General features: G+C 43.9%; 1 long non-coding RNA gene across 1 annotated transcript; it reads right to left on the bottom strand.

The window, feature by feature from the left end:
• Positions 1 to 1,411: 1,411 nt before the first annotated feature.
• LOC106723657 lies at positions 1,412 to 11,934 on the bottom strand. Its single transcript, XR_001359362.1, has 3 exons — positions 11,905 to 11,934; positions 5,085 to 5,091; positions 1,412 to 1,422 (listed from the first exon to the last, which is right to left on the bottom strand). It is a non-coding gene; the product is annotated as an uncharacterized LOC106723657 (long non-coding RNA).
• Positions 11,935 to 12,290: the final 356 nt, after the last annotated feature.

Below are 12,290 nucleotides of genomic sequence, written 5' to 3'. Positions count from 1 at the left end.
CTGGAATAAGAGCTGACATTAAAGATAAAAGTGTGTGTGTGTGTGTGTGTGTGTGTGTGTGTGCATGTGAATGAGTGTGTGTGCATGTAAGTGAGTGTGTGTGCATGTAGTGGTGTGTATGTGTATGCAAAATCAGTTGTGGTCAATGTCTTCTGTATATTAGACATACCAAGTGAATATTATTATATACTAGAGGCCTAGTGCATAAAATTCATGCACTGGGGGAGGGGGTCCCTCAGCCCGGCCTGCACCCTCTCACAGTCCAGGACCCCTCGGGGGATGCCCACCAGGACCCCAGGGGGATCAGGCCTAAGCCGGCAGTTAGACATCCCTCTCACAGTCCGGGGCTCTCGCAGTCTAGGACACCTCACTCCTTACCACCCGCCTGCAGCAGAGGTGGGAGAGGCTCCCACCACTGCTGCTGCACTCTCCAGCCAGCCATGAGCATGGCTTCTGGCTGAGCGGCGCTGCCCCTGTGGGAGTGCACTGACCACCAGGGGGCAGCTCCTGCATTGAGCATCTGCCCCTTGGTGGTCATTGTGCATCATAGTGACTGGTTGTTCTGGTCATTCCACCATAAAGGTTGCTTAGGCTTTTATTATATAGATTAAATATTTGTGCCAAATGAAAAGAAAAACTAATTATAAAAATCTGGTTTTTTTCCTTATTAAAGAAAATAATCCATTTATATGAATGGGTAAAAGATTGGGTGGCCCTCCAGCTTCCAGGCATGGAATATAGGATCACCAGAGAATTCAGGTGAGCCTCACTGGGCAGTACAGACAGGAGAAAGTAAGTGTGCTATGGTACCTTTAGTATTCCAGAAGATGAAGAGGAAAGGGAAGGCACCTTGTTAATTAGGCACTAGTTCTTCTTCAATATGGATTTAATATTTAGGCTGAAAATCAATACCTGACCCTGAAAGACTGTCTGTGGGCTTGTTCTTACAGGCTGACAAGCTACAATCAGACAAATGCAAAGGTTCAGTTCACCCAACCATCCTGGTGAATTCACAGGGACATCTGTGCGCATGAGGAAGGAAACCTGCCACCCCATCTCCTCTCTGGACACAGGAGGTAGAAGCAACAACCCATCTTTGGGCTCAGATCCCAGCAACGGGCATTGTCTTTTGGATCTACTCAGAGCTGCAGGAGCAGATGGCTGTCTTTCTCAAGTTGTCCCCTCTTTAGATTATGTCTACCCAGGTCTTCAGAGTTGTGACACCAAGAGTTTCTCCTGCTTTGCCCATGTTTCCACAGTTTTCTAGCTGGAGTTACTGTCATTAAAATGTAAACTTATGGCAAAAAATATCTTTGTTCTGTGACCTTAGTAGTCTTAAGTATTTTTCTTCCCACATGTTCTGGATGCCAAACTCCCCCAGTTCACGTCTGCATTGCAACCCTCAGCATCTCAGAGAATCAGCTTTTCCAGGGGGTTCCTTTCTCTGGCCAGTAAGTTTCCATGGTGTCTGCTCCACCTGCTGGAGCTCAGGTCCTCTTGCCCTGAGCCTAGAGGACTTATCAGCAGCCACATCCCAGTGGGGCAGACCTTTGGGCTCTATGACCACATCATCTCATAGGGAGTCCTCCTGAGTGTAAGAAACAATGATGTGAAGCCAGAGGAGCTGTGGGGGGGTCTAGCTAGAATTATTCAAGACCACTTTGACTGAGGGACAAGAGGTTAGATAAGTCATAGGGGGCATTTTATGGTTACTACTTTGAAGTGTGAAGCTTGACTTTTCTCTTTTCTTTTAAAATGTGTCTTTATTATTTTGAAATTTCAAAATGAGTGTGCCTGGTTATACCAAGTGGAATAAGAAATGAAAAGCTGGTTTTCTCCCTTGCCCACCTGCCCTCGCCTGTATTCCGGTGTACCAACCCCATAGTCTTTGTAAAACCAGATATATGGAGAAGGGTGTTTCTTCTTCCTAAATTATAATTGTACTAGAGGCCCAGTGCACGAATTCGTGCATGGGTGGGGTCTGGCCGGCCCGGCCCCAATTGGGGTAGATCAGGGCTGGGCCTGTCAGGAGGAGGAGATGGCGGGAGGTTGGCCAGCTGGTGCCCCCTGATTGGGGTTGGGGGGCCGATTGGGGATGGGGCCGGCCATGGGGTGCCGACCAGGGGCCAGTGGCCTGGGTGAGGGGTCATGGGTGGTTGGCCAGCCAGCCCTACCCCTGATCGGAGCGGGGCTGCAGGAGGTTGGCCAACCAGCCCCGCCCCCTATTGGGGTTGGGGGTCCAATTGGAGGTGGGATCGGTCATTCCAGTCATTCTGGATGCTGGCTTTTTATATATATAGACTAGAGGTGCAATGCACAAAATTCATGCAAGGGGCTCGGTCCTCACAGCTGCGGTGGCTTGCTTAGGCCCTCACAGCCCCAGCTTCGTCTAGAAGGATGTCCGGAAGGTCATTCGGTTGTTCAGTCTAATTAGCATATTACACTTTTATTATTATAGATTATTCACATTAGTCAATACTTTGTTTTGTTCCTTTATTAGGGGTATTTCTTTTGGTCAGTGGATAGATAAGGGGTAGATATACATCTAACATGATCACTATTTTAAAAATATTTTGATGGGCACACAGGTTTAAGTTACATAAGTGGATTATATTGTTATTCTACAGTGCAGTCTTTTCCTTTTTTCTTGTCCCTTTCTCTCCTTTTCTTCCCTATTCTCCCCCCTCCACAAGGAGCATGGCAGCCCTCTCCCACCTGAGAAACCAGGTTGTAACATACTATATTCATCCTTACTTAGTCACACAAACACACACAAACCAGGAATTATTTGTTTTACAGAAGTAAAATGTGCTCTACGAGGTCTGATGCTCATCCTTGCTGATGCATTCTTTTCAATAACTTCATACTAACCCCTGCAGTGGGTGCAACCCATTATTCAACCATCAGTGGCTCCCTACTGATGGGCAAGTAAGTGGTTATCAATTTTGTCACCTCAAAATAATATCTTTGTCTATATGTACCTACAAAATTTCTATGATCCAGTCTGTGAAATGGGTTCCCAAGAGGGAGATTGTTGGGGAGACAGATACTGTCTTGTCAACTCTAATAGCCATGGCCATAGGAGGCACCCCCCCTAGCAGTGGGTCCCAAGCTCTCTGTTAGTTTTTGCCATTGAGATGTGTGTAAAGTGGGAGTTCCTTTTTAAGCTAATTTGTATTATCCTGGTGTTGGTGAATTTGATCTTCTTTTATGTTTATGAACTATTTAAATTTGCTCTTCTCAGGATTTGGGATTTCAATATTTGCCCATTTGTCTTTGAGTTGTTTGTCCTTGTTAGATGATTTGTAAAGCTCTTTATACTTTTTAAATAGAGTGCATTGGTTAAACTGGGTGTAGGAGCCCCACTGAGAGGGCTGCATCTCAGCTCCGCCTCTCAGGAGCTGTGCTGCCTTGAATAATGACCTCCTTCTCTGTGCTTCAACTTCCTTATCTTTAGGTTGGGGACAGCTTTCCTATCTCAGAAGGATATCAAGACATGGTAGATAGATTAAACATATTTATGACTTTGGTGTCAGTTAATTAAAACCATCTTTCTACTTATTGGCTTATGATACCTCAGGATTTACAAATTACTAAATTTCAAATGTTATGTTATAAAAATGTGGATATTTCAAATTTTTTAAAAGCTTTCATTTTTTTTTACTAGGTTAGGAAAGTGCCCATTTCCTTTCAGCTTGTGACACACCTGTCCCAGCAGAGTCACAGATTTCTTAACCCCAAGGCATGGTTTCCTTCTCTAAAGGCTTGAGTCCCCTCTAGTTCCTGTCTACTTGTGGTCCTGCCCTAGAATTAGTTTTCATATTTTGGTCAGAGCTGATCACAGTTTCCTGTGGTTGGGTTAGTGGATCCATGCTATCCTTTTTGAGCCAGGGTCCTGGGAGAGGATGAAGCTGGAGGACCCTAAGGCAGCCATCACCTGCCATGTGATAACTTCTCTCCTGTGAAGCAGGTGGGCTTTCAGGAATAAAGTCTGAATAATCCAAAGTAATTTAAATGGTTGTTTTGATTTATGTAATAATACTAATACCTTCTTCTTGGTTTACAATTTTGCTTTTAATACAATAAGTGGTTATTGTTATTTTTTCAAGTATTATAATGGAAATGTGCATTTATACAGTGCTTTCCAATTATTATTATTATTATTATTAGCTATTCTTTTTAGTATTTGTATGAGATAAGTAGTAGGAGAACCCTTGTCTGGTCACAAACCAGATCACTAAACATTAATATCAACAATTGGCCTCTTGGCAATGACTTTGTCATACCTTTTCTTGGGCATCCTTCTCACTGCTGCTCATATTTGATTTGCATTGACTTCTGACTAATTATTCTACTTTGTAATTAACTGCTTTGGTAAATAAAAGCAATACAAATTAATGGAGTTTCTTTGTATTTAATTACTGAGTTACTGTTTTCATTGATATTGCAAATCATTTTGGCAAATACACATTGGTATGTTTTATTGCCAATGACTCAAGAAATTAATGATTGAATTGATTAACTTTAATTAATAATGGTAATTGATATTGGCTGCACTGGTCTACAGATGAATGGAAAGCACATCTTTCCATCTCATTGGGTTTCATCGTAATCTCCTTCATACTCAAAGTGAGGGGAAAAGGCTCCAAAACAAAAGCCACCACCAATCAATCATTTTACCAGGGCTGGGTAGACAATTATTCTCAAACTAGACACATGTATGCAATCCACACCTATTTGGTATGTAATTCTTCATGACTTCAAAAAGGACAGTGAAAACACCTTATAAAATGGCATTTACTGTCAAAGTCAGGGTCAAGGATACCTTCTTTAATACCCTCATGGCAGAGGCTTACAAAAGGCTCATTGATCCAACACTGGAATAATTCTAGAGCTTTCTGACCAAGTTGTTGGACAAGTGTTGAAACTCCAACACCATTTTGGGTCATTCCCTTCTGGGGCATTCCAGATCCATAAATCTTCAACAGTTCTGCCTTGAGGACAAGTAAATTCCAATCCACTTAGCCTTACACTTGAGACCTTCCAACACTTCAGCATCATCCACCTTTCCAATTCAATGTAACTATTTTACTAGGTACATGTCTTACCTGGGCTTCTAGAACCACCAGTTAACTGGTCTCTCTATTTCTCACCTCTTCAGAGGCTAAGGTTAAGTTCTGCTCACATCACTTAGAGTCAATGAGATATATGCAGTTTTGAGAAAGAACGAGAGCTGAGCCTTCCTTTTATGCATCTCCGTGATCTGGTCTCAGTCTGCCTCTCCCTGACTCTCTCTCTCTCTCTCTCTCTCTCTCTCTCTCTCTCTCTCTTCCAACCCCCATCTCCACTTTCCCAACAAACAGCACTATTCCTCACTTTCATTTGAACTTCTCCTATAGGCTTTCAAGGCTCCCACATCTCCAGGTGATAGCACGCTCCCAGGGCATGCTGTACAAATTGGTGTACAAATTGTTTTCATGGTCCCAGGCCCATCTCAGAAGTTATCCCTCATTATGCCATTCCTAGAAAATTCTTCTCTGGACTTGAGGTCTCCTGGAGCTTCTCTTGGAGACCCTATCTGGCTCATGCATGCACCATAATTGACCAAGCTGCAGTGAGCAGCCCAGACCTCACCTCACCCTGTGCTGTAGGCAGCTGGCAGATCCCAGCTGGGTCCCACTTTGGAATTTGCTTTTTGTTGAACAGAACTTCTTCCTCCAAGGTTAAGCCCCATTCCCAGAGTAGCCCATGGACAATGGTTGGTCAATGAGATGGTATAAAATCCCAGACCTTCTTTCTCAGTGTGTGGCCACTCCAAATGACCTTTTCAGCCCTAGAGTGCCCCCAGGATCTGCTAGGGTCTTTATTATGACTGCATAACAGCTTAGCTCCCCATGCTACCCAATCCTGTTACCTGCCCTCCCCCTCAGGTGTTGATCCCAAAAGCACTTCCCAATGACTTTCTGAACACAAATCTCCTTCTCAGAGTTGCTAGAAAACTTGGCTAGGACATGAAACTCAGGGATGCCCCTTGAAGTTAGGGAGCATCTCATGGTAAATTTGCATACTATGAAGCAATTTTGCCTTAAATATTATAAGATTCTATTGATGTCTGTCTAATTGAGCTGATTTACTATTTAATGACCAAAGACGAATTACTTATGAAGAAATTGCAGACTGTGCTCTCTCTTCACACAGATAAACCAAGAAGAGTAAGAAAAATGGTAGAACCTGGCCGGTGTGGCTCAGTTGTTGAGCGTCGACCTATGAACCAGGAGGTCACAGTTCAATTCCCAGTGAGGGCATATGCCTGGGTTATGGGCTCAGTCCCCAAAGGGGCCATGTAGGAGGCAGCTAAGTAATTCTCTCTCATCACTGATGTCTCTCTCTCTCTCTCTCTCTCTCTCTCTCTCTCTCTCATAAATCAATAAAATAACATTTAAATTAAAAAAGAAAAATGGTAGAAAAACCAAGCTCCTCTAAACTATGTTTTCACTTCCCTAGCCAGGACTCAAAGTATTTATAACCAATACTGATGTCACCATTAAGCAAGGTAGCTTATTCAAAACATGCATGTGAGCCCGAAACCCTCATTAAGAGATGGAGCTCATGCATTGTTGCTGTATGTTTATCTCCTTTTCCAAACATGAGTTTGAAATACAGTAGACAGTCTATAGAAGTTCATTCTTATTTCATCTGGATAGACAGGGCTATACTGTATCATAGCATTACCCAGAGATAACTATACTCCACATAACAGTGCCCAAAACTCTGGCTCCAGACATCTGTTGTGAAATATTATGTGTACAAGTTTCAAAGGTAATTGTGGGATTCACCCACACTGATGTGTATCCAGGGGTCAATAGAATATGTTATAGAGTCGGCATCATGCAACAAAACATTCAGGGACTCACAGTTCACAGAAGACAAGGAAGTATTTGGACAAAAATACCTAGCATCCCACAACCTGAGCTACTCCAGGTACTGCAGTCTTCCTCTTTTCCACAAAATGTGAATGTGTCCACACTCGGCTGGTGCCCCTTTCTGTAGCAGCACTCGGTGAGTTCCATTGTAACCATTGACCAGCTGCCAGGTTGAGCACTTTCCAAGGGCAGGAATGGTGCTGAGTGATTTACATGCATCTATCTTGGCTCATTTAACTCTCACAAAAGCCCTGTAAGATTGGTATAATTATTGCTATTTTACAGATGAGAAAATTGGGGCTTAGAGATATCAAGTAATTGACTCAAGTCCCCACTGCCAATAGGTGGGGCAGAGAGGTGCCTGTTTAACACCTGGGTGCTCAGCTGCATTGCCTCTTTGCTTATTAAATTAGCTCCATCCCCAGATCCCACACCCAGGAAGACAGTGTATTCCTCATGGTGGAAAAAGTATCATATTGGTCATTTTTATATCTCCTCCATGTCAAGCACCTAATTCACTGAAAGGAGGGAGGAAACAAAGGGTATAAGGAAAGAGTGAAGGAAAGGAAGACAATGAGGTGTTCATACCTGTGTCCTACTATAGTTTTAAGAGAAAACCTCACTGTGAGCAGGTATCGTCAGTCATGGCCATGATAGTACTGTACAAACAGCACAAAAATCTGAACTCATATAAAAATAAGCATCTATTTCACTTACACACCTGTGAGTCAGGGGACCCCAGGGCAAGTCTCTGCTCCACGTGTCCCTCCTCCTTCCCCTAAAATCAGGGCTGACCCAACATGTTCTTCTCATGGCAATGAAGTGCCAGGAAGCAAGTTCCACCACACAGGCTTTGCCCAAGTCTTTGGCCACAATGTGTCTGCCCATGTTCCACTGGCCAGGAGAGGAAGCAAAGAGTCTGTGGGGCAGGGCAGGGCAGGACAGGGCAGGGCACAAGTGGTTCTAAATGATACCTAATCTACCAGGAGACTGTGTCCGAGCATGATGGCAACTGTTGCTACCCTCTGTCTCATACATGCATCATCCATCCTGCAGATTACTCCCACTAGCCTCCCTGCTCATTCCCACCCCCAGCATCTTTGGTCACAGTGGACTCAATAAGCCACTTTAAATAGAGCAGCATGAGAAACACGCACCAGTGGCAAATGCAAAATAAATATTTCCATCTGAAGCATCAAATCTCTTTTTTATTATTCATTGCTTTGGATTATCCATGCTTCTGCTCCCCTTTACATGATTAGTCAAGATCTGTTCTACTTTTGAATTATACATTTGTCATATCTAAGGCCAGTGCTCACACAGACATTCTGGCTATAGTTATCCCTGCCTGATAAAAACTAATAAAAATTGATGGATCTTACTTAACAGTGTCATTTTTCCAGCTTCAATGTCCCCCTATTTTGGCAAATCAAAAATGTTAATAATAGCTAGGTGATCAATACAGAGTAAAGAATTACTAGATACATATTAAATAGGCAACGATACTTATATAGAGCTGTTAACATAGTCACATTTATAATTGTTTCAGTATAATAAGTGTACATAACAGAAATGTTTATGATATACAGTTAAATCTTGTTTCTCAAATGTCTCCCATCTCGAACAATTCAGTTCTTGACCAAGTTGTTCACAGAGAAAAATGTCTCGGTTGTTGACCAAAACTTCAGTTTTTGACCTGACAACCCTTTCATGCTGATATCTCAGCTTGACATAAAGTATCTCTCAGGCACCAAACAAAGGAAAGAATGCTTTTGTTGCTGGCAAAATCGATGATTAGCACAATTTTAAAACATAAAGAGTGCTTCAGTTGCTAAGGGTGTGAAAGTGCTCACAAAACAATAACAGGCAACTGAATAAGTAGAAAAACTGTTGATCAGATCAAGGAAAAGCAGTTGGCTGATGATATAGAATTTTGGAGGCAGCTGTATATGACTAGTAGAGGTGGTTTGATAAATTTTAAAAAGAAGTGTTTATTTATAGATTAAACAGTACATTGAGATATGCCATACATAAGAAATGTTAAAACATGGAATCATTTGAGGGTCATTACAAATAATGTAAATTCAATTTTCATTATTCCTAATGGGGAAAATGATTTGGTTTTCGAACAAATCGCCTCTTGAACAGCCTTCCAGCACAAATTAAGTTTGATAACCGAGGCTCCACTGTACTTAGTGAATAAGAAAGAATAAAATGTAACCAGGCTAACTTAGAATCAGAGCCATAGAAAGTAGGGTATGGCTTCCTGTGACTTTTTCATTGAAATAGTGTTGTGTTACCTGGTAACATCAGCCAATGCCACCAAGAGAAAAGGAGCCCATTTCTCATAGCAACAGGAGCCCGTGACTGAGAGCCTGGCAGAGAAGACAGGAGTCTCTGACCTAACAGGTATCAGCTAGTGAGTCAGTGCAGTAGGGAAATGCAATGTGCTGTGTGTGCACACTCTGTGGCTCTGACTTTGGGGCTCACATGGGAGGCCCCGTGATGGGACTACAGAGTCCACCAGCTGCAGAGAGAGCCAGGGGCTCAGGGAGCAGGCAGCTCTGTGTGGTCTGGGTTGCCCAGCAGCCACACCCACTCCTTCCCATCTGCAGCCCCAGATCCCAGGAGAGAAGGAAGGACTACTCCCTCCTATGCCTTTGGGTTTGTGAAGGTCTGGGAAGCATAGAGGGCTAGATGGATTCTCTAAAGTGGACAAAGTAAAGAGGAGGTTTAGTGCAACATCATGGTTGCCATTAGTGACATCCAACCTCCTTTTACTGTCCTCTACTGGAAGTGGCCTAGGTGTGTGTTTGGTGTTTTGTTTATTTATAGTGCTCCATTACACAACATGACACACCGTGGAGTGTCCCTTCCACTCTCTAGCACCCTCCCCACTCCACCTCCCTCAAGCTCAAAGGATCCCTTTTTCAGTTTCATTGTTTTTTCTATTTTATAATGATGACTTCTGCTTTTCTGGAGCGCCATTAACCATGGGGTGTCTAAGTCTTTGGGCAGAAAGACCCAAAGATCCAAGTAGTGAGTGTGACCGAGCATTTGACTGAAATGCCAGCGGCAAAGGGAAAGGAGGCCACTCCACACCTCCCAGGAGGGTGAGGCAGAGGCTCTCAGAGCCTCTAATGCTGTGGGCACAGGATTGCAAACCCGCAGACACAGAGAGAGACATAATGCTAATGAATTACACTAAAGGTGGACTAAACCATGAATCATTCAACTGCCTGGGAGGTAAGAGGAGAGGGCCAACAAAGAAAGGGGCTGAAAGCAATGGCTCTGTTGCCTGTACCTTCCCATTTTCTTCCACATGAAAGGCTAGCTTCCTGAGGGGCCCACGTTCAAAGATTTGAGCCTAAGCAATAAACAAGATGGATATAGGATTCCTGGGAGAAAAGTATAAAAGTAAAAGCCTATTATTTCACAAATATAAGGTGATATACATGTATGTGATTTTAAGATAAAAAGAAACTTGGATGGGGGTAGAGAGTGGACACATTAGAATGCACATAACCCTGAAATGTTTTATGACGTGAATGCTGGGTGATGAAACCTGACAAGTGTCCATTTCATGAAGGGTCAGGGGATCCAAGAGCGATTCCGGGACCCTACCCAGGACGAAGATACAGCCTCCACATGGAAGGGCTCTGCATCATGCCTTAATCTGTCACTGCTACCCCTACATTCTTCTAAACAGTGTTGACAGGCACAATTTCTCGCTCAGCAACAAAATAGATAAATCTAAATTTCAGAACCAGACAGATACATAGAGGAGAGAAGATGTGATGTGGATAAATATGTGGCAAAATAGCCAGAAGGAAATAATCTGCCTTGATATAGAAAGAGGTGCTGCCTTTTGGAAGGAAAAACAAACAAACAAAAAGAGCCATGGCAAGTGCCCAGGCAGGTGGGGAGTAATGAATTGTGAGAGAGCACAGCCCAGCTCCACTGCCAAAGATGATGAATTTGCTCCCCAGGCAGAGGAGGGGAGGCACTTAGAATTAATGTGCAATAATAGCACCTTGCTGGGTTTTGGTAAATCCATTTTGAAATGGTTTGCTCTCGTTTGAATCCCCTGTTATCAAAGGGAGTGTCAGACATGAGTGGGCAGGTCCGTGTCATGGAGGTCATGTGACCCCAGGATCCAGCTAGAACAAAAGGCCCAGAGAAAACTGTGATCCAGGGAGAGAACACGCAGAAGGACAAAAACAAAATTGCTCTTTCAGAGGAAAAATGCTGTAACGCGGCTCCAGTTTCATCAGGACCCAAGTTTCAGCTGAGTCCACACAGTGGAGTCTGGCCAAGGATGGGTGGTCTCCTGTGCCTTAAAGAGTGTGGAGAAATGGGGCTAGTGCATCCCAGGGCCCCAGAAAAGCAGCCTTAACAAACACCTGCCTACATGCCAACTTGGTATTTTCTCTAAAAAAAAAAAGAAGAAGACATCTAGGCCAGTTTTTCTCAAATCTGTGTGACTTTGGATCACCTGGGGATTAAAAAATTAATAATAATCCTATATAATAAAAGGCTAACATGCAAATCGACCAAACAGTGGAATGACCGGTGGCTATGACGCGCACTGACTACCAGGGGGCAGATGCTCACAGGAGCTGACAGGAGCTGCCCCCTGGTGGTCATTGTGCTCCCACAGTGGGAGCATCCCTCAGCCAGAGCCAGGCTCACAAGCACAGCGGTGGTGGCAGGAGCCTCTCCCACTTCCACGGCAGCACTAAGGATGTTTGACTGCCAGCTTAGGCCCACTCCCCACAGGGAGCAGATCTAAGCCATCAGTCAGACATCTCCTGAGGGCTTCTGAAATGCGAGAGGGTGCAGGCCAGGCTGAGGGACCCCTGGAGTGCACGAATGTCGCACACCAGGCCTCTAGTAATAATAATAATACACTAATGTTTGAGTCCCCAAACCAGACATTGGGATTTCATTGGTGTGGGGAAGGCTCAGCTTTAGAATTTACAAAAGATTCCCAGGAGATTCTAAGATGCAGGAATCACTACTCTGGACAAACACCTCCCTCTTTCTCTCCCCCGCCCCCTTCTTCTTTCTTCCTTCTTCTCTTCTTTTTTTAATTCCCCAGTGCAGGTAATAGGGAATGCACCTGCAGTGGTGGCAGTGGGAATGTCACGGGTAACAGCAAATGGAATAGGATCAGAATGCCTCCCTCATACCAGACATTCCTCCCAGACCTTCACACAGGAGTCCCATTGGGACCTATTTCTGATAGATTTTGCAGGGTTATCATTAACAATCCTCAACTGACAGATGAGAAGACTGAGACAAAGGGCAGGTCTGCCACTTGCCAATGACCACAGCCAGGGAGTAGAGGGCAGGGTTCAAATCCAC

This window comes from Myotis brandtii, unplaced genomic scaffold (assembly GCF_000412655.1).
Source record: "Myotis brandtii unplaced genomic scaffold, ASM41265v1 scaffold115, whole genome shotgun sequence".
NCBI classification, from domain to species: domain Eukaryota; kingdom Metazoa; phylum Chordata; class Mammalia; order Chiroptera; family Vespertilionidae; genus Myotis; species Myotis brandtii.
Note: the sequence above shows the minus strand (reverse complement) of the source record. Positions and strands in the feature narration are given on the sequence as shown.